The sequence below is a fragment of the Stegodyphus dumicola genome, chromosome 1 (genome assembly GCF_044657685.1).
Source record: "Stegodyphus dumicola isolate Sdum_Otavi_A_Nest chromosome 1, ASM4465768v1".
In the NCBI taxonomy this organism is placed as follows: Eukaryota; Metazoa; Arthropoda; class Arachnida; order Araneae; family Eresidae; genus Stegodyphus; species Stegodyphus dumicola.
Window position 1 is genome coordinate 290,510,711 of NC_140768.1, and position 24,376 is coordinate 290,535,086.

At 30.7% G+C, this 24,376-nt stretch overlaps 1 protein-coding gene and 1 long non-coding RNA gene across 5 annotated transcripts in view; one reads left to right on the forward strand and one right to left on the reverse strand.

The window, feature by feature from the left end:
• sick (sickie) overlaps nucleotides 1-24,376 on the reverse strand; it is a 975,074-nt gene that overhangs the window by 588,268 nt on the left and 362,430 nt on the right. The window lies entirely within an intron of this gene.
• Nucleotides 16,592-22,486, forward strand: LOC146999586 (uncharacterized). Its single transcript, XR_015038762.1, has 4 exons — nucleotides 16,592-16,784; nucleotides 17,895-18,005; nucleotides 20,089-20,131; nucleotides 22,246-22,486. It is a non-coding gene; the product is annotated as an uncharacterized LOC146999586 (long non-coding RNA).

The following is a 24,376-nucleotide window of genomic DNA, read 5'->3' on the forward strand; positions in this document are numbered from 1 at the left end:
TTTCAAAAGCTTTACTCGCACCAGATTTCAAATTTAATTTAAGAATCGAATTACGCATTTTATAAGAATAATTTAAAAGTTAAACCTGTGCAGAAACCAGGGAATTTCGCAGATAAATGAAAGGGAAAATAAGATGACCCAATAACTTATTAGCTTTAATGCAGGAATGTTCTCGTTAGTTGTATTTGGCTCAGGATTTACATTTTTCTTATCTGAACTTAATATCCTTCTTTCTATTCTTACTTATAATATACAAACACGATGATGTGATGGTGGTCTGATTATGCACGACGATGATTAAATTCCCTTTCCACAAAAATGGGGGTTATGTGTCTTTTCTCTACAGCATTCCCCTCCCCCCGTATTCAGAGTTGAGAAGTCCATTTGCTTTTTTCCCTAGCTATTTCGTAGTGACAGAAGGGAGGGAAAAAATAGAAGGAACGCAAAGCTTGTTCATGCTTCATTAGCTGTCTTTTGTGACGTGCAGATTGCGGAGGAAATGGCTTCCCATGTACGAGTTTTTTTTCAGAAAGAGACACTAGCGAGGAGATAAAACTTCTTCACAGCAATTTAACTATTTCAAAAAAGTTTAAAATGAAGCTAGATTTTAGTTAGTAATTATTATTTTTAGGGCTTTGCTTATCATGTAAACAGGAGAAAGTTCAGCTTTAAGGCTGTGAATTTTTTTTCTTCGTGTATTACTGACGGAAATACACCCCATCAGTTTGTTTTCACACATCAGTATTGTCTTCCACGATGTAGCAGGCCGCCAAACTGGTATAGTGGTTAGAGCCGCTGACTACCGTGCCAAAAGCCCGGGTTCGAATCCCGGAGAAGGCATGGATGTTTATAAAGTTCGTGTATAGTGCCCATGCAGGATGGAGGCATTCTAAATATGCGGCGATCTCAGATATGGAGAGAGTATATCTATATCTCGGATCGCTAGTGATAGAGACTTCAGAGGCAAGTGGTAGGGGAAGAGGGTGGGAGAACTTCGGACTCGTGGCCCAGGGCGCTTTCCATTAAAATTGGGATGCGAAACTGAGGAAAATCCCTATGTCACCTGTAAGGTGCATTTGGTGTTTTATTTTTTCTGTATTTTACAATATTCAGTTTTTATGTATTTTTGCCTTGCCGGAAAGTGAGAACTGAATTCATTGAATAAGAAATATATTTGTAAAGAAATTCGAGGAAATAAGTTTAAATGAAAAGCAGCAAAAATGTGTATAATTTAACAGGCTGTACAAGGAGTTCACGTCAGATTTTTAGTCCAAAGGGACAATTTGCCCAGAAGGACTATTTATTTCGTTTTGGCATTTTACATTGATTCACTATAACCGTTGATTCACTTTTCAAATTGTTGCCACCAAGTATTAGAGACCTGTATTATATTTAAAGAAATTAAATAATGAAGAATCTGCATAAAATGTATGTTTCTCGCATTGTGATAAAACAACAGTACCTAGAGTCATCTAGTTTTAATAACGTATGTTTCCACCAAATATGGGTATCTGGAAGTCCAAATTTGGAATTTGTTTTGTTATCTATTTCATATTTTGTAAAACTTTAACGACTTTTTGATTCACAAAGTCAACGATTTCAAAGGGAGCAATGACAACACTGTACGAGGACAAAAACAAACAAACAAAACAAAAAAGTCTCCAGCGCGCGAGACTGTATCGGGAAATTCTAAAGAAATGCTCATTTTAAAATTATTTTGCGATATTACTGTTGAATCGAATTTTATGGTTTAAGTGCAACGAACATGATATTTAATAAATAAAGATAACACACAAAACGTTAAAAAAACGCTCCTTTGGACGTAACGTAAAATCTAAAAGGTCTTAGATTTCTTATATATTTTTAAAAATTTTTTACCATTGTGCACTCATTTACAGAATTAACTTTTTTTCCATATTCTAACCAACATTATTTGTACAAGAAATGGTGGCAACTTCACTATGGGTGACAGTGCAGGTTTTAATTTTTTATAGTTAGTAGAAGAGGTGAATCTGCAAAAACTCCTATAGCTTTGGATGAATCTGGCAACAACGAAAACAGACGCATGAAAACATTTTTAATGCTTAATGGGATTACCAGCTTTGAATTTGAAAAATTCTAAGACGATATAAATAAAAATACTCTTATTTGTTTCCTTTCTCTTCTAAAAGTCCATGTCTTAATGCTGCATAGATGTTGTGTCATTTAACCGGAGGTATTGTGTTGTTCTCAGAAATTATGTAAATGATGTGTTGTTTTATCATGACTAGGTTTTTTAAAAACTCCAGTGCGTTGTCCGAGGATAATCTATTCAAATTAGACGTCAGTGGCATGTAATATAAGCCTTATTGACGGAAATGGAAGAATGGTGTTCAGCTGCAAGTCAACAAAAGATTCATTTAAAAGTGGAAAAAAAAAACTTAACATTTATTTTCTCGTGGTAAGATGTCATACTTAAAAGTAATAGAAGAAGAATCAGAATATAATGGGTCTATAGATTAAATGTAGGAGAAAACAATTTTTTTATTTATTACATATCGAGTTATGAGGTATTTTCTCCTTCCTTTCCGTCAGCCTTCGGGATGTAATTGGAAGCATACTCGACGCGTATTCGAGAGGTCCAGGGTTCGAGCCCATTGCATATGTTTCACGACTCCAGCATCAAAAGTCCTAATGACTCTACAGTGGTGCCCGAACTAAAAGGCAAGATCTGGCGATTGGTTCCCCTGATCCCCAGTCGCCCTTTAAAAGAGGGAGTCTATAATATATTTTCTCCTTCCTTTAGCATGCCTTCGTGGCGTAATTGGAAGCATACGTCCTGGGTTTCAAACTCGGCAAGAACATTGCATAATATTCACTTTTCCAGCAACAAAAATCCTAACAACTCTAAAGATTCAATAATGATTAATGTATGAGAAAACATATTTTTTACCCATTACATATTAAATGAATTATATTATACAACAAAAAATAAGTTTATACAAAAGAATTAAGTTAAAAGATTCTACTAAATATTAATGTAACTTGGATTCTTTTTTTTTTTTTTTTTTCTTTCTCCTGAAATGGATTGAAAAGGGACTTTTTTCGTGACTTCTGTATGTACTTATATATGCTTGTATCTCGCATAACTAAAAAACGCTTAACCCTAGAACGATGAAATTTTGTATATGGGACTGCTAAAACATTTGGTTATCCGCCTGTATTTTGATTGTGTTGGTGTTGCATTGTAACTTATCTCACTTGTCTGACATTAACATCAGAACATGCCCATGCAATTCATCGTAGTCAGGAGTGCAAGATTACGGCATTGTGCACCATACAGGTACACTATGACTTCGCTCAGTTCCACCCCCAATTGTGATGGAGAGCACCCGAGGGTGGACGGGTCTGAGAGTCTCCCATCCCTCTTCCCCTACCACCAACCTCTCGAGAGGACTTTCGGCTCACCGCATATTTAGGGTGCCCCCATTCCGCAAGGACACTAAACATTTACAAACATTTATACCTTCTCCGGGATTCGAACCTGCGTCCTTCGGTACCACAGCAGGCTCCCGTAACTACTATACCGTCTGGGCGGCCTTTTTTCACTGTAATCGACAGTACCAAGCGTGTATATATACATATAGTCACCCCCTTACCCGGCTTAAAATTCTTTAAATGACGAAAATATTCATGTTTTAGCAAAGTGAAATTTAAAGAAAAATTAATTTTCGTAAGTAATGAAATTAACTATATATTATATATTAACAGTTTATATATGTAGTTTGTCTAACAATATTTAATATTAGTTAATTGTTGCAACTATCTAACAATATTTAACATCAATTTATTGTTGTTCTAAGAATATTCTTTAAATTGTGGAATTTTCGAATTTTCCTTCGATTCATGAGTTAATATATTCGAAATTTATCATTTTAATGCGCAATAACAAACCTACTCATTTTAAACACCCTACAGCACCATACTCATTTTAAACCAGCAAAATCATGTTACAAATGTAAATTAAAAATTTAGTACCTTCCAATATTTTTTTTTATGTTTTCATTTTGCTGATGCATTATAATACTTTAATAATAGTTTCTACGAGTTCGTGAATTTGGAGTGATTGACGACAACACTTGATGAAGTATTTAAACATAGTTTATTTAGCCAGTATTACTAAGGGCAGTTCCAAAATCACGTTTACAGTTGTCGAAAAAATACGACAAGCACGCTGAAACAATAAGCAACACAGTCATCAGGCTATAACGGTGAAGACAGCTTCACGGCAAAACACTAGAGTACAGGTCCCGACTGGGTTCGGTCTTTCTGTGAATTCAACATAATCTCGAGACTCTCCACGCTACAACTCGCGATGCACACGACGATACACTCGGTAGCCTCAACGATGCACACTCTCGATGCACTGGCGATAAACTGACGATACTCTCTTGCGACGTACGAACTCTCGACATACTCAAGATAGCCTCCTCTTACTTTAAAAACTTACTGCAATACTTTAAAAAACGCAGTATTACATTGAAAAAAAAATCTGAAGTGTTTCAGATTTTAAATTACGTCCAAAGGGGCGTTTTTTTAACGTTTAGTGTGCTACCTTTATTTATTAAATATCATGTTCTTTGCACTAAAACCATAAAATTTAGTTCAATAGCAATGTCGCAAAATTATTTTAAAATGAGCATATCTTTAGAATTTCCGATACACAGTTCGACGCGCTGGAGATGAAAAGATTTTTTCCCCCTCTAGTAGAGTGTTGCCATTGCTCGCTTTTAAATCGTTACTCAAAAATTCGTTAAAGTTTTACAAAATATGAAATCAATATAAAACAAAAAATTTGGAATTTCAGATGCCCATATTCGTAGTATGATTACGTCATTCAAAATTGGATGGTTCTAGATACCGTTGTTTTATCACAATGCGAGAAATATACATATTACGAAGATTTTTCATTATTTAATTTCTTCAAATATCATGCAGGACTCTAACATTTCGTGGCAAGAGTTTGAAAAGTGAACCGACATTTAAGGAGTACGACGCAAAATACCAAAACGAAAGTAATAGTCCTTCGAGACTCAAATCCCTTTGGACAAATGGAAGACTTAAATCCGTTTAAAGAGTCATAAAGGGACTTTTACTAATATTTTAGGTTTAATTAATAATTGCATAAATATTTTATGTTAGCAAAAACTAATATTTTAGCAATTTTTTAACTGTGCACTTTATTAAAAAACTGGTAGATCGCATCTCACTTTCAAATGAAATAAGTTTAATTGAAGTGCAGCAAGAAATGTGTGTAATTTCAAGGAAGTGTGCAAGGAAGTCATGTGGTTCGACATCAATTTTTTTTCGTCGACATGCTGATGTGCAGGTAAAGTATAAAGTAATATTCTACTAGTAATATTAACAGTTGGATTGCTCACTATTTGATTCGAAGGAATACCACGAACGACAGGTCCACCACCTCCCGTCCAAGCTAAACCATACTTCTAGTTTACGCCTATATAGCCACTTAACATCATTTGAAGCAATAAGGCTCAGCAACGGCTGAGTGCCAAATCGTTGAACACTGGTAGTTCGGTCACGGGTCGAATCCTGGCGAATGGACTGGCTGCGTGGGTGTTTTCGTAGTTTTTCCCGTGTGTAACGTGGATACTAGTAGACTTCCCATAGAAAGTCTTCCACGAAAAGCATCTCTGCTCTGCCCTGAGGAAGATAGCCCTTATGTTCTTTGCCGTAAATAAACCAAACTAAATGATTTGAAGTTTAATTGCTTAGATTACCTTAAACAGCATTAAGAAAACAAACAAACAAACAAACAAACAAAAAAAAAAAAAAACTAAAGCAATAATAACCATACACTAATTGATAATAATTATATAATAAGTATCCAAAGCCCATGTTTTCAAAATAACTAAAGAAGTTAAAATCTCTGAAACTTGAAGGTATACAAAATACAAATAACTACTTACAATTTACATGAACCCCGGTTATTCATCGTAAAAAGAATTAAAAGATTCTTAGTTAACCTTGAATGTCGGATATATTAGAACTATCGAAGATCCGCTAAAAAGGTGACACGATGAAGAAAAAAAAATGCAAGATATTAGGTTTAAATTTAAAACAATTTAATCTCCTATCTCATTCCACGAACATACTTGCTGCGAAGACATCATAAACCTCATTAAGCTGGTAGTATATGAAACCAGGCTGAACCAATTCACTCAAGAATCTACTCGTAACTCTTTCCTCTTTCTGCCCACCAGCGGCCGAGCGGTGAGGTCGCTGAACACTGTTAGTTCGGTCCGAGGTTCGAATCCTACGAACGGGCTGGCTGCGTGGGTGTTTTCGTGGTTTTCCCCATGAATAACATGTATACGAGGCAGTTTCCCTTAGAAAGTCCTCCACGAAGGCATCCCTCCCCTTAGGCAGATAGCCCTAGTGTGCTTTGCCATAATTAAATACACCACAACACCTTTCCTCTTTCTTCTGGCTTTTATACTCGAGAATATGTACATTGCGGGGGGGGGGAAGGACAGTTCTATATCTCCCGTTCTACCTTGTCGATTGACGAAATTTAAATTGCGTTTTCCATGTCTCGTAAGCGTGACTTAGGATATATAGGTATTTTGACCTAAAATAGCACTTTTTCTGAAATAACATACCAATTTTCTTCCATATTTCGATTCTACGACTGAAATTATGCCCAGATATTAAGTTTTGTACTTTTTGGTGAGAAATTTACGAAGCAATTAAAAAATTTATCTTGGCGCACATTTTTCCTTTCCTTTTTTTCATTGTCCACGAGCAGAAAAAAGTCATCATTCATAATTTCAAATAATTTTAACAAAGTGCATAAACCACATTTTCGTTATTATCGCTTATAATAAATATGCCAAATTTTAAAACGGGCCAAAATCTATCTTAGGAAATTTTGAACTCTGAAAACTTTCTAAGCATACCTGCGAAACAGGTAGAAATACATTTACTTTAAGATAAAGGCAAAACTTTTATAGGTTATAATTCAAAATGTTTTTCGAAAAATTTAAAAATGCAAATTTTAAAAATAAATAAAAGAAAATGGACGAATTTTATTTGGAATGAACTTAAATTTCGAAATGTGAAAGGAAGAATCAAATAAGTTTAATAAAAACAGAGGTATTAATAAATATATATCAAATTCAATTAACATAGAGGAGGTAAAATTTTGAGAGCTAATTTTTTAAAAATTACTCAAGCGAGTTTTATAAAACTTGGTAGTTTGGCATAGTTTGAGTCGTAGGATCGAAATATGTAAAAAAAATTGGCATGTCATTTTAGAAAAGTCCGATTTTGTGTCAAAATACTTATATTAGAACAATGTTATATATAAATATAATACATATCTTAGGTAACGTTTTCGAGACATAAAAAACGCAAGTTAAATTTCGTAGTAGAACGGGAGATATAAAACTACCCCCTTTTTTTTGTGCACGCAGTGCACATACTACAGACATGAAAGAATTATAAGACAGATGCATAAAGACTATAATTTAGTTAAATTGCACAGATGATGAAACATTGTTTTGAAGTAATGCCGCACTGATTTTCAGACTTCGTACTACCATACATTTATCATTTGAGGTAGAGATTAACCAAATAAGTACCATGCCAGATATTTTTTAATTGTTTTTAAGGAAGACTTATATTATCTTACAGAAACAAACGATCAAAAATCTTATCTGAAGATGTTTAACTTCCTAAGACTGTCTCAATTAAAATTAGCCGCAATCAGTATGAAACTGTAGTGGAAATATTAACGACATATCATAGCTAGAAGAGAAATAGCCATTTGAAATTCATATCCGATGACCGTGGATATCCAAGATGATTTAGTGAAACCGGAAAAGCACGATAAATAATACATCGGGAATGGTATTCAATATTCGATGCATTATTCATTTGTGAATCGGCGCCAGAGCGGGTGTCAGGTAAAACTTTACAATACTATGCGTATATTTATGAGAAGATGCTCAAAGTATCGGAAAATCTCAATTTATTATTGGAGGTATTGTTACAGCCCTGACGTTTTCAACTTTCGGCATTCAAACGTGAAAAATGGCCAACAAATAATCTTTTATCACCTCTTTATCTCGAATGTGACAAGCTACTACCATGATGTATCCCAGAAAGCTTTTGGAAGTGCTCTAAACCGGAAATTGCATTATTTTGTTCTGTTTTAGCTGTGGAGGATGAAAATGCTCTTGAAAATTAATCAATCCTTGAAATTAATTCCCAGAACATTTTTCGTACGAATTTCTACGGAGTTCATGTTCATTGACTTCAAGCTAAGCTAAACTAATTGTTGCAAATGCATAGGCGAGAAGATTACATATTAGACTACAGGCTATAGACACCCACTGGTGGACAGTTACTAAGGGTGAATAACAGTAGCAGTGAGACAGCACCCACAAATTTGAGAATGTGGGAATTAGCACAAGATGGAATACAGTAAAATGAGCTGTGCGTATGCGAATTTTGCATTGCCGAAGTTGTTCGTTACATGAAGGCGTTGGCGAGAGATATAAAGAATTTGACGCGTGTTGACCGTTGTTGTTCAAAAGCAAAATTTAACGGAAAAGGATGAATTGATGATCTTGCAATTTTCGATATGTCTTTCTGACATCACTTAGATAATTTATGCATGACCGTACTATTGGCAAAGTTGAAGAAGTGTAAAAAATAATAGATGTTGCTAGGGAGTCCGACGTCAATCATAATGTTGTTTTCAGCCGTTGGAAATCATTTCCAACAAAAGGAGTGCGTAACAAACGTCACAGAGGACGTCATGTTCGCAGTACGACGCCTGGACAGTTCTATATCTCCCGTTCTACTGAACCTATCGACGAAATTCAGCTTGCGTTTTTCATGTCTCGAAAGTGCGACTTTGGGTATGTATTAAATTCACATTAAGCATTGTTCTAACATAGTTATTTTGAAGCAAAATCGGATTTTACTTGAAATGACATGCCAATTTTTTCCATATTTCCATTCTACGACTCAAATTATGCCAAACTGTGAAGTTTTGTAAAACTCGCAAGAATAGTTTTTAAAAAATGTAGCTCCTCAGTGTTAATTGAATTTGATATATGTTTATTAATATCTCTATTAAACTTTCTTGATTACTTCTTCCAGAATTCAAAATTTAGGTTTAATCCAAATATAATAGGAACATTTTTTATGATTAATTTTTAAAATTTGTATTTTAAAATATTTTTTATGAATTTCTCGAAAACCTTTTTGCATTATAACCTATAAAATGTTTAATATCTTCTTATTTTTAGACGCACCTGCAAAACACTAGAGCTTTTTATTCAACATTTTCGAAGATATACATGAATTAACATATTGGCGCATTTTGAAATGGCATGTATATTATAAGCGATAATAACGCCAAATGTGGTTTACAGACTTCGTTAAAATTATTTCAAATTATGAATGATGACTTTTTCCGCTCGTGTTTGTACACGAAAAAGGGAACGGAAAATAGGTTGCTACCCAGGCAGCACGTCTCCAAAAATATACGTATAATTTTGGTGAAATAAGGGTATGGTATTTTTTGCACGTTACTTTTACGAAATTTATACGATTGAAAAAGGCTGAAGTTACTGTTGACTCTTGATCATTATTTTCCACACGTTATTTTTACGAAAGTTATACGAATCCGAATGTACTGATAAAACTACCGCCATGATGGTATATTTTATTCGTCACTTTTACGCATATTATACGAATCCAAATGTTCTGAAAGAAACTACTGCCTTTATGGTATATTTCATTCGTCACTTTTACGGATATTATACGAAGTCTAAAAAGATTGAAAATGAAGTTTTTAATCTTTTTAGACTTCAAAATATTTAGTGTATTTCTGGCATTTCACTTTGTTTTCCTTGTCCACGAACATGAAAAAAAGGGCATTCATATATGAGGCTAAAATTTTTCTATAAATTTTAACATGTGAGCTAAATCTTTACGTGCATTTTTGCAAAAAATTATATTTTCTTAATTCAAACATCTTCAAAATAACTTATTTATTTTCTTATATCAAATTTGTTATTTTTATTCATATCAACACTTACATTAATTTACACAATTTAATTTCTTTTATGAAAATCCTATTACCCATTTAACTGGAATAAGCTGTATATTAAATTTGTGTACTTACTGAGTTTGGTACAATACTCTCCTTATTTTATTTAGCAAATGTGGGCAATTAAATTGGAATAAGACTAGCAAATCTTTCATGTCGAGGAATAGAATAATAAATACAGCAAAAGATGCTCGAAAACGTTTAACTTCTTGAACAATAGTTTAATGTAGACCAAAGGATCATTAATTATAATCAAAGATATACTAATATTTTTATTTAATAATAATAATAATAACTCTACGAAATTGCAAGCTGAATCCTGATATTTTACATATATTTCAGTTCCTTTAATCTTTGTTATAAAAATCATATGAGGCTAACTTTTTTTAATTTTGTTTAATGTACGGAAAAAATGATATTAGCGATTTTAATAATTTTTATATGAGGAAAAAATTAATAAATAATGTAAATAAATAATTTTATATTTTTCCTGAAACAGTTAAAGACATTCTTAATATGGAGATCTACAGAATAAGTACAAGGGTCCAGTTAAATGAACTCAAAATTTGCATAGTTAATTTTACGCTAACTTATAAAAATTAACCGGATTTATGATTATACACTGAGCATGCGCATACACAGACATTTCTATTTTTCGTAGAAAAATTTAATTATTACCTTAATACAGAGATGCTGTGAATATAAATTTATATAATGCAAGAGTAAGTTTATTTCATATTCTAATTTAGAGGCTTTCTTAATATGTTTAATTATAAAGAAAAAAAAAGCATTGCAATTCTTGTTCACTGACCAATGGCAAAGCAGACACTTTCTACTTCCGGTTGTGGCGGGATATTTGTGAAGTCAGCACTCAGTAGTGCTGTAGAAGTAACGAGAAATTGTGTACCCGTATGTATTCGTTACTCGGTGAACCAGTACTCGTTACTATCGTATCGTTACTCGTTACTTTCGGTAAAATCGATCGGTATTCGTATCCTGAGCCTATTTTATCGGTATACGGAACTATGCGATAGGAAGTTTTGCGTCGTATTTTTGGATACAAATAATTCACCTCCTTTTGTGGTGTCTCAGAAGTCAGAAGCGCCTACGGAAATAGGAAAAAATAAAATAAAAAATGAATAACGAAATAAAATAAATATTACAAAAATAACATTAATTAGTAATTAAAATAATAAAAAAAATATTTAAAAACTTAATAATTAAAATAATAAAAAATAGTGATTAAAATAATGAATAATTAAAGTAACATAATAATTAGCAACTGAAATATAAAATTCTTATAAGTGAAATTTAACAAAAATGTAAAGACAAATAAAAATTAAAATAATTCTTATATTTGTGATGAATAGTTAAATTATAAAGTAAAATAACAGACCTTGTCTTATTGGCCTAGTACCTTTTCGTCCTTTTTCATTTCATCCCAGCTCCAAAAAGTGTCATAGCGTTCGCTGCCTTCCCCCGCCAATTCCCTCTTTTCCGTTTTATCCGCTATTTGAAAAATAGGTGTTTACTTTACGATTAGACGAATGTCTGTTTACTTCAATTAAAATGGTTTAGAAGAGATGACTGTTTCTACTTCGACTTAGCTTTTGATTTCTAAATACTATTTATTATTTTATGCAGACGAATTATGCTGAGCAGAAGAATGAATTTCAGACCTGTTCAGAAGGTGTTGTATCTGAATATAATAACATTTTTTTTTATATAGTATCCATTTTTTTTAATTTCACACATTTCTAAAGCAACAGAACCACGGTATCACTATTTTGGCACACACACACACACACACCAAAAACATGTATAATTAACATTAATGTTACATTCTTTATTAAAAGTAATGGGTCTCTTTAAATGCAACCATTCATGCTTTTTAGAGTATTTTACATGTCATGGTTTTAAAAAGGTGATGTTCACTACCAATGTTTGTTTATGTTCTCAAAAATACAGATTTCTTAGAAAGTGACCTCTTAGAGATGTCGTAATTAGATGATTTGCTATAATTATTTTCTAATAGATAACGGAATTAATGTAATTTAATATCAATAACTCGGAGAAGCAAGTTTAAATACGGTGCAACAAAAATACAGAAGTATTTTAAATGACGAAAATATTCATATTTTGTCAATGTCAAATTTTAAAAGGAATTAATTTTGGACAAATTATGAAATCTAACTTTTAATGTTGTCTTCTGGTTCCTATATTTATAGCTGGCAATGTTTTATACTCGTTATGAAAAAATAAAAATACAAGAAGTTTGAGTCCCGTAGACAGAGATTGACAGGGAAATTTAATTTCAAAATTTCCAGTGTTTGATGCCATTTGTAACTTGCCTTCGGGTATCGCTTAATTAAGTTAGAATAATTCGAGGAAATAAATTTAAATGAAGTGCAGCAAAAATAAGCATAATTTAAAAAGTTATGCGGTATCCATATCAAATTTCACTTTTCATAATGACAATAAAACTTTCCCAAATACAAATAAAGAAACTGGGTTGGTGTTGGTGTATTTAATTATGGCAAAGCACACTAGGGCTATCTGCCTAAAGGGAGGGATGCCTTCGTGGAGGACTTTCTAAGGGAAATGGCTCGTATACACGTTACACATGGCGAAAACCACGAAAACACCCATGCAGCCAGTCCGTTCGCGGGATTCGAACCTCGGACCGAACTACCAGTGTTCAGCGACTTTACCTCTCGGCCGCCGGTGGGCTAGATCCCATCTAGATTTCCACTAATCATTCTAGAGAAAGATTGGAGGATCAGATTACTGATCATTTAATTAAATAATCACAGATCGCTATTAGTTTAGTTACACAATCAACTGATGCATGTCACGAATGTACTGCACAAGCAACTTAAATGAATATGAACTCAAGTTATGAGATTATATAATAAACAAAATTCGTTAAAAGTTAACGCTTATTCATTTAAACTTAACGCTAATACTTCTCTGGTGGCTAAAAAATCTTTAGTGACATTAAAACATTTACAAATTATTCATCTTCTTTATAAATTTAGTGCCACATAAATTCGTTTAAAGAGGAATCCAAGTGATACTGCGCGGATGAGCTCTGTTTATTATTGCATCATTTTGCTAACCGCAGAGTCCCTGTTAAGTTTTGATTATGCCCACCATTAAGATTTAAACAGTGCCAGAACTTGTCTACGGTAGATCCAAGTAACTTACTTAGTGATAAATAAATAAAATAAAAACCAAGGCTTTTATTTTCGCCTTACTTGGCTTTTATTTTACATATATATATATATATATATATAATAATAATTTATTTCCTAAACCGTATTGATTAATTGATTATATTATCTCCTAAGTTTAATTAAAGTAGAATTATTTTAAAAGTGTGCATCCATACTGGTAAGTTATATTTTGAAAGATGTTTTGAAGTAATTTGAAAGCAAAATGTTAATAATGTTTTAACGGGGACTGGAGTTAAATCATCACGAAGAATAATATTACAATTGTAAAAGTAAAAATTAAAACATGTAATTATTGTCATTGATCGGAAATTAGTTGACTTTTCAAGGGGAACAAACCAACTCCCGTTCAATGATCAATAATTGATAGAAATACGTAAATATGAAAGTGTTTCGTCTTTACTCGAGTTATAAATTAAAGCCAAACCGGCAATTCTAGTCAGGCCAAATATTTCCGCGAATAGTTGTTACTCAAAGAACTGATTCTCATGAAGCATTTTAGTCAATTCAATTTGGAGTAAAAATCAATTACTGTAGAGAAATCTTGTAAAACTCGAGTAATCGTCCCCGACACTATCATCTTTATGTATTTGAGTACTATATTATTTGTAGAAATTAAACATTGGAAATTGTCATTATGAAATCGAAATCAAAGTAAAGTTGAAATAAACATAGAAGATTATAAAAAAGATAAATAATGCAAACTTTGCAAAAACAAATCAAAGAGAACATAAAAATAATATAAAAATAATATAAAAATAAAATAGAAAATAATATAAATAAGATCAGTGAATGTACATGAAGATATAAAGGCCAGAAAGGTATTAAGTAACTTACATTCTTTCTAGTGGGAGAGTTGGCAGTGTGTTCTCTTCGTGTCTGACTCAGAAGTGTAGGGTGTCCGAAAATTCTTAGCGGCAGTAGGGGCTTTGAATTATATCAGTCGGCAAGACTTGGGTGAAGAAATTTATGGTAGTGGGTGGGACTTGGAATTCTTGAGGGATGTATTTTGTGGAGTTCTTATCTGAGAGAGACCGTCTGTTAAGATTTTTTTAAAAATACTAGTGAATGGAAATTAATTAATTTCTGGCTAATTGTCGTGTCGCAATGATTAAGAATTTAAGAAAGGAAAAAGGCATTTTCGCTATCCAAGAGCTAGTAGAAAGTCTAAAGGCAGGAAATAGGCCCATTTTTTTAGTAACAGTATAGTAACAGTATATGTCTGAAGACAATTAGCTTTTTACAATATATACAATTGAGTAATTACACTATATACAAATCTTTCAACTGACAGTCATCCAACTTATACCGCCTTCTCAGGTTTAGGAATAAATTATCATATCCCTATCAGTTAAATGATTTAGAGTGAGTATTTAACGCCTGCTCTTTTAAGGCAATGGTTGATAAATTGAAAGGGAATTAGATTATTTTTGAGAATTTTGATAAGGATCAAAATTTCGCGTTGTAAATCTATTGTATCTGTGCATATAGTTTTAATTCGTTGTATTTGATTAATTATAGTATTGTTAATTACTTTTTTGGATATGTTGGAGTTCCAATTTATTAATTTGTTAGTATTGAAATTGAAGTTTCTTGTTTTGTCAAAAAGTAAAATTTTTTTGTAGTTAATGATTTGAAGATCTAGAAAGTCTATGCTATTTTGTGAATTATTAGTTTTATTAAGTTTAAGACAATTCGGATAAATGTCGGAGTTTTCAATTTTACCAAAATTATTAATTGTAATAAGGTCATCAATAAATCTGTAGGTGTGTTTGTAGTAATTTAACTCTTGTGGTTGTAGATTTTTTTGGAAGTTAAATTCTTTGACAAATAAAAAGATATTACAGATCGAGGTGCTGGAATGTAAGCCCATTGGCAATCCTCTGACTTGTTTAAAAAGTTGATTTTGAAACTTGATGTAGTTATGAAAAAGTGTGCATTTTAGGTAGGTTTTCCATTTGTCAAGAGTCATGATATTGAGTATATTAGGGAAAAGTTTTGGTAGATCAAGTAGACTGGTATAGATTTCTTCTAGAGGAAGTGAGGTATATAAGTTTTCAAAATCATAGCAGTTAATGTTTTGGATGTTAATGGTATGAATGGTATTAATGACAGGAGTGTTATTATGAATGATCCAGCAATAGTTATGATTAGTGTTACAATCATTGAAAATAAATTTACAGATTTTATTAAGTTGAATTGAAAAATAATAGTCTATATTTTTCTTTATATATATATATATATATATATGTGTGTGTGTGTGTGTGTGTGTACTTTACATTTAATTATAATGACATATATATATGTACTTTACATTTAATTATAATTTATTTAAAATATACATATTTTGTAGTATTACCGATTGCAATAAAAAGGAAGGTGCACATCTAGATGTTATAACGGGCTCATATACAAAATTTCAACGTTCTAGAACTAATCGTTTTTGAGTTATGCGAAATGCATATAAACGTACTTACACATCACGAAAGAATCCCTTTCAAGTATCAACTTGAAGTATCAGCTTAGAGTAAATGGGATTACATTTAACAATCCGTTTCTGGGGAAAAAAAAATGTGTTTGTTTGTACAGACGTCACCCAAAAAATAATTCACATGGATTCTGTAATCGTCAAAAATGGATATTTCCGTTGAAATATGATACCCAAAAATTTTTCTCGATTACAATACTTACTTTTATTTCATACAAGGAAGTAAAGAACTTACATTAACCTATATATTCTTATTTAAACAATACCTAAGTGCAGTATATATATATTTCAAATCAATAAAATCTCCCTATGGCACGCTCATGAAAAAAATCAATAATTATCTAAATTTTCAAATTACAGACATAATATGCGCTATAAATCTAAATGTAAAAAGCAAATACAAAATAACGCTTCACGCTATCAAAATTGATCATTTTTTTAAATATCAACAACTAAACAATATTTCAACTAAAACACATAATGTAAACAAGAGTTTGTCCGATGAGTTCACCGACAAAATTCGAAATTATCAATGAAAAATGTGGCATACGGGTATTGTTAGCAAATGTATCATTCGTATTCGAACAGCAACCGCATCATTCGTATTCGCATAGAAACCGCATCATTCGTATTCGCATAGCAACCGCATCATACGTATTCGAATAGCAACCGCATCATTCGTCTCGAATAAACCGCATCGTACGACAGATGCGAGTAACGAACAGATGCGAGTAACGAAATGAATTTGTGAGTACCGAATCGGTACTTCGAGTCAACCGATGTACCCGTTACTCGGTAACGAATACATGCGGTTTGCTCCAGCTCTAGCACTCAGCAATGGAGGTCGAAAAGAATGGTAAAGTCGCAAAGAATACTGTTTGTTCGTGGATTGGCGTTTGTGACTGAATCCATCGAAGTTACTAATTATTTGAAGAAAGTAAGTGAATATTTTATATTTTCAGTGTTTAATACTCGTACTTTCTTCACCTATATGAAATTTTATAAATAGCGTCTGTGTAGAAAATGTGATTTTCCATGTGTTGTTCTTTTGTGTACGAGCCTAATGATTCATTTTCAGGATTTGGTACTGTTAATGACATAGAATACCAAAACAATAAATTGAAAAAAATTTGCACTAGTCTGTTTCTTACTGTTTGTGTCACACCTTTTTATAGTTATATTATTTTTACTCAAACGTTTTAATATTTATCTTAAAGCATACTGAAATTAAGCAGGAAATAGCTTTTAATGGAAAAAGAAAGGCAATATTAACATGACTAATTGTTCAGAAATCTGTTATGGAAATGTTATCTACCTTATGCCAAAAAATAAAGCATGTAACTTTCATTTATTTATGAAATTCAAAATTTTTTATTTGCTTAGTGTTTTCCCTAAAAATAATTTAATTTCTTATTTTTGAATTTAGTTTCATAAATTTGCTTTAATATATAATCTTTAACTCATAAGTTTAACTTAATAAGATATTGTGCTATTAAAAAAGGAAATTTTATGCCATAGAAACACAGGTACTTTGTTCCAAATCTGTGTTCATTTTTTTTTATATATATATATACTGAATTTTTATGCACTTGTAATTACTGAAATATATCCTTTCATGAATAATAAGTAAGTCCTAAGTCCTTTCACGAATGCATTTCTTTTTTGTTTGTTTGATTTTATTGTTTTAAAAGATCTGCCATAGTTAAAGTAAGAAAATAAAGTAAGAATGCTTTACTTTCAGTTTTGAATAAATTTATTACTATTTACTGCAGCTTCAAGTTTCTCTAAACATAATTTTTGAAGTCAAAACTTGATAGTTATGTTGATTATTAGACTTGCATGAAAAAATTTATTGAAAAATTAGTATTTGATCTAAAATACCTTAAATTATTTGAATTATATTTTACTAAATCATGTATTTTGATATAACTAGCTAGTTAAAAACATTAAAATTGTAAATGCGCAGAAATGCTTATATAAAACCAAGAAATTGTTTATATTTTTGTTGCTTTTTCCCTTGTAAATTAATTATATATATATATTACAGTCTGGGGAGTCAGCACCCTGCTGAATTGTAGTAAACGAAGACGTCCAATCTACTAGACCATCAAAGATGCAGATTTGGATTTTCTATTTCATAGTTATTGAAATCATAATGGTATGTTTGTTTAAATTAGTACTGTTTATGAATGTGATAAAAATAAATTCTGATAAGCTAAGAAATGATTTATTTTCTATTAATTATGAACTGTAAATAATGTAACCAATTTTCTTCATAGTATTTACTAAACATTTTTCTTTTAAAAAATGGAGGTAGTCTTATTTCTACAATTCTTGCAGAGATACCAAGAAATAAAACATTTCAGGAATTTTCACTCAGTATATCTTGATGTGTAAAATCATGTTGTTCAATGCCATATTACTTTTTCACAGGAAAGTAATTTTATTGATCTAACATCTGCATAAGTCAAACTTTTTTAAGAATGATTACAGTTTCTAAGCTAACTTAAAATTTTCAGATTTAGAAAATGTATGTTTAATGTAGCATTAGTTTTCCATGGAATAGAAAAGGTTTTCAAAATGTTCAGTTGTTAGAGGGAAATAATATAAATGAGATTGTCCTGATACAGTTTCAGCTGGAAATGAAACTGAATTTTCGGATAGTGAAGATTTCATTTAAGAATTCTAATAAAACTGATTAATGTAAATCCTCTGCATTTAAGAATTCTAATAAAACTGATTAATGTAAATCCAATGATTCATGTAGGTATTCTTCTGTTATCGGGACCAGATTCAGAAATGTGTGTTTATATGCATGCATTTTTAAATGTAGGTGCTCGTGTGTGCATGTGTATATTCTTTATGTATGTATGTGTATACTTATACACATATATGCGCATACATGCATATACACATGCTTACATATCTACAGTGGAACCCCGAGATACAAGTTTTAATTCGTTCCAGCATTCAACTGGTATAGCGAATTTCTCGTATCTAGAAACAAGCTTCCCCATTGAAAATAATGGAAATTCAGTTAACCCGTTCCACACCCCAAAAAATATCAACATTTTAATATCAAGTCAGTTTTTCCTAATAAATAACACTGGTAAATAATATAAAAATAGTTTAACTTTGTTACCAACATTTTAACTCCTCCTCATTAATCCACACCAACAACAGCTTCTCAACATCTAGGAGTACTTTTATGGTGCTTGGAAGCAACGATAATTCCTTTGGCTACATCAGGTTTCTTAATTTCTTCCTGCTTCTTCAGAATAGTGTAGATTTTCGATGTTGAAAGGCCGCAAGTCTTCGCCAATTCCGTCACCATGCTTATGTTTATCTACGATTTCTTTCTTGATATCGACGGCCATGGCCTCCTAATTTTTCTTTGCAGCACTATCTGAGGCAACAATCTTCTTGCGAGGCATCTTGAAATAATCATTTTCACGTTAAATGTCAAAACAATTAACTTACAAGTGCACAAACACGTATATAAAAGAACACTGAGTGATCTGACAATGGGATTCCCCGAGTTGAGCCGGATAGGGAAATGGCACCACCCATACCAACAGCCTGGCTCATTGCTCGTTACTCGAATTAATGCTCATATTTTGCTCATACTTTCCTCGTATCTTGAGGTTTCATTGTACATTTCTGAATCCCGTCCTAATAACAGAGAAGTACCTTTGCCAGTATTGCAACAGAGCTAGAATGAATTATCGTGTTAAATATGTGGAAAATGCATGCTTAAAGTACTGTTATTTTCTAAAAATATTCTGTATGTCTATTTTTTACAAAGAGAAAAAAATAGCTAAAAGCTGTTAATTTACTCGTATTTATTAGTCCAAAGGGGCTTTGTCCCTAAAGAACTATTGTTTTTGTTTTGCATTGGTTCACTATAAATATCTGTTTCACTTTTCAAACTGTTCCTACCAAATGTTAGAGTCCCTAGTGTGGGATTAATACTCTCTATCTTAGTACCCTCTACAACCTATGTTAGGGTTAACCTGTATAACCTACAAGGATTGCCAGTTTAGGCGAGATATCTAGGTAGTCATCATAATACATACCTTATATTTTATTATTTTTAAATTAAATTGAAAGTAATAAACTAGTTTTCAAGAATGGAGTTAAACTAGATTTGCATTCAACTCTGGTTTATTGTGTAATGATGTTTTGCTGTAACAAATATGAATTTTTTGTTTAAGTATAATAATTTAAAATGTTTTTTCTAGAGAATGAAGTACTGCCACTAAGGTAAAGGTGCTAACTTGCAAGGTAATTTTCTATTCTACATTAACTCAATCTTTATGTCCTGTTACAGATATATTGGCAGAAATAATGAAAACCTGACATTCAAAAAGAAAAATAATAATGTTGAATGTAGTATATTAGATGGTTAACTGCGGTTTGGCAGCTCATTAATAATCTTGCACATATTGAGTACGAATAACTTTGACAATTACCGGTATTTTCAATAGTATAAAATTAGGCAAGAAAGCAGCTTTAGCTTAGCACCGATTTTAAATACAACTCTCTTAACAATATTGGTTTGACGAAGGTAAAATATAATTAAATTTAATAAGTTGGAAATACTGTCTGTCTTTCCACGAGTTAAAAAATAATTTCAAATAAAATTTCTTTTTTCAGTTTTTCATGTTATTTGTTTAATGTTGTTGTAATCTGATTTATCATATTTAGTCACATATTTCATCCCTCTTTGCACTATAGTATATAATTAAAAGGACTTATCAGTTTCAGCAATATTTTTTTTACCAGTATACATTTTTACCATAACTTTGTTTCTAAATCATATCCTAAAAAATTAAAAGTACACAAAGAAGGAAAATATGCAAGTAAATAATGGCATTTAGTGTTGTTTATGTGTCTAATATTTGTACTAGATTGTAAAAGTTATAAAATTCTATTAGCTTTTTTAAATTGAGGTGCTTCTTTGCACCCAAATGGTTAAAGCCCTAGTGTGACTTTAACCATTTGGATGCATACAGTTTACTCAATTTATAATAATCCAGCTGCATACAGTTTACTCAATTTCTGCCATGTGTAAGGTAAACAATATTAGCTTTTTTTAAATATATCTTTTACAACTATTCCATCAGATAGATTTCTTTCATATTTTGCCTTAATTGAGTTATCCTGCTAATTGAGAATTTATTAAAGTTAATATGTTAAATTTTTGTGTGTATAATTCATTTTAAGTATGTGCAAGCAAATGCATACATTAACAGTTACATAGAATTATGTTTTGGGTATCAAATTCAGAAATTTTGGGGCTGTTTTTAGAAGATTTATTAATGATTTATACTATATTAATATTGGTAAAAAAATTCTGTGGCTTTTATATGAGAGTATATATTTTAAAATAGCTGCATGATATGGTAGAGGTAAAAAGCTTCATGTGGATCATAAATTAATATGTGGCAATTTTTCATTTATTTAATAAAGAAAATATTCAAGCCACAATTAAAATTTTTTCACTGGATTATTTGCATGCAAAGTTTGCAGCAAATATTTCCTGCAACAGAAGTGACAATTTTTATTTTGCCAAGACAGGAAATTTAGTTAGTGAAAGCAGTAACCCTGTTTTGAGATGTTAAATAGGAAGGCAAATTTTTTAATTTAAATTGATTTTTGAAGGAAGACTTCATTTAGTCTTGCTATCATTCTACGTGGCTCTTAACTTTTTTTATGGTATTTATAATTTTATTGTTATTCAGCTTTCTGTTTGCTTAGAATGCACATGAATGTAGACTTGAAATATTTTATATTGCAAACTGAGATGCCATTGTTATCATAATTAAAGATTTTTGCTCTGATTTTGGAGGAATTTACGGATAATACTTTTGATTGTGTATTGGTTTCTGGTTTATTGAAATGTGTAAAATAGCCTGTTAATGCATATACGTATGTTAATGACATGTATATGTTTATGAAGTATTCTGTTATATGTATATAATGTTATGATTTTCTGCTTACTCTTTATTTAAGAAAAAGTTATCTGTAAGAAAGCGAATATTCTTTACTATATGTAGGAGTAAAATTGAAAAGGCTAATGCAATATAATTAATACAAAATTAAGTTTTTTCTCATGTACTTAAATACAAACATAGCCATTAAAGACTTTCTCAACCTTGCAGTTCTAAACAAATCTTAAGTATTTTTTACTTGAAATTATAGGCATTGTGTAAGGTATATAATTAAAGCTTACTGTGTGATAGTATGAAATTAAATTTTTAATTACTGAAATGTAAATTTTTAAATATGAAATACTCAGTGCATTTTATATGCATCTTTTAATACTTCAACTATATTTAAAAACTGAAAACATCTGAAGTGTGAAATTATTACAAATTTTTCTTTTTCTTGTTTAGGAGCTGTTCTCAAAACATTGGGTGACAAAGAATTCACTTTTACAAAAATCGAGCAGGATATTAAAGACAGCGAACTATAGAACAAACATGGCGAAGCTGCATGAAGTCTATGTTGAATTTTATTATTGAAAAAAATATGCTCTTCAGATTAATGTTAGTTTTTATTGTTTAACAGTAATTGCAGTTTTCGAATACCTGTAAAATAAACCTAATTCTTAAATTAATTTCTTGTGTATTTTTTTTGCAAGTATTACAGTTCATAATACTTCAAACAACTTGAAATTTTATACTTGTTAATTTATGTGGGATATGTTCATAATAATTTTATAATTTAAATAACTCATTGTCATCATATGAGCATAATCTAAAATGCACAGCATTTGACAACAAATTAATAAAAAATTAGCCAACTTCTAATTGCTTTCTTTTGTCGAGTGGTCTCTTTTTAAGTCATTTAATACCATAAAGCTATTTGATGAAAAAAAAATAATTATGTCCACATCAACATTTACATTTATAATGATGTTATAGAAAAAGTCACATGAGATAAATATTTAAAAACTTCAATATTCCTAAACAAATTAACTTTTTAAAATTTTATCTGGTATATAAGATAAAATAAAGAACATATTTAGGTAATTTTGAATTTGCATAATTTTATGAACTTATTTATGAAATTAACAGTTACATTGTAAAAGGGAACTTTTTAAAAATACCTCAATAAAGCATTTCTTTTGTAGAGGTGAACTTTTAGTACTGATCTAATATATTTATAAGATTTTAAACTGAGAAAGACAACAATAATAGATTACAATACATTGCAAGATTGACTGATAAATGTAAAATTTTTACATATCATAATTATGTGTGTAATTAAAACAGAAGTTACTTGATTAACTTGCATGCAAATTAATATTTTCTTTAACATGTTTGGGATAAACTGAATTTTAATAAATAAATATGTATATATTTGTGTATTTTATGAAGATATGAATGAAATATTTATGACATTAAACATTCATCTTCAAGGAAAATAACAAAGTCAACTTGGTAAACTATTGGAAAAGGTAAGTTTTCTACAATTTTCTGGTCTATATTTAACAATTTTAAAATTTAGCACACTCATTCAAATAATCTAAACGTATGATGTTTTCTTTTGTCCTACATTCGTTTACTGAATTTGTTAATTAACTATATTGTACTTTAGATAGAAATTAACATAGATATTCCCTGTATTTTACGGTACAAAAACTTATATATTTGATAATAATTGACCTAAATCTTCCCTATGTTTTCTTTGCATATACGAATGACTTTGGTAAAAATTTAGTCCGATGTCTTATCCTCTTTACTGTGTATAAGTGTACATTTTTGGTAAAAAATTTGCATAAATCTCCAATTACCTATTTACTGCATTTTTCGTAAAATGTGCTTATTTTAATCTCTTATTTTTTTATATAAATTATGCAAAAATGTTCTGCATATTATGATTAAAAGTTAAAATTAATTTAATATCAAATTTTTACATATCCACCTTTTAGGTATGTACAGCAATATGGAATATATATAACTGGAAAATTTAAATGCAAAAAAATTAATTTCTATTCAAAAATTACATAACACAAAGGCTGAAAATCACTTTTAATATTTCATTTCAAAGTGACTACAAAATATGCAATAAATTTTGTAAACCTGAGTTCTATGTTTTAAATCAATCAATGCTATCGTTCATTTACATGGCATAAGAAAATGTCCTTCGGAAAAGCAAATAATTTATTTAAAGTGTTATTTAGTAAACAACTGTTTGCTACAGTTTTTTACTAAATTTAAATTTATGAAATGAATTTAGTAAACAAAAATACAAATGAACGATAGCATTAATTGATTTAAAACACAGAATTGATGTTTATGAAATTTATTGCATATTTTGTAGTCACTTTGAAATGAAATATTAAAAGTCATTTTTAGCCTTTAAGTGTTACGTAATTTTTTAATAGAATTTTTTTTTTAATTTACTAGTGCATTTAAATTTTCCAGTTATATATATTCCATATTGCTGTGCATAACTAAAAGGCAGATATGTAAGAATTTGATATAAAAATTATTTTACCTTTTAATCATAGCATACAGA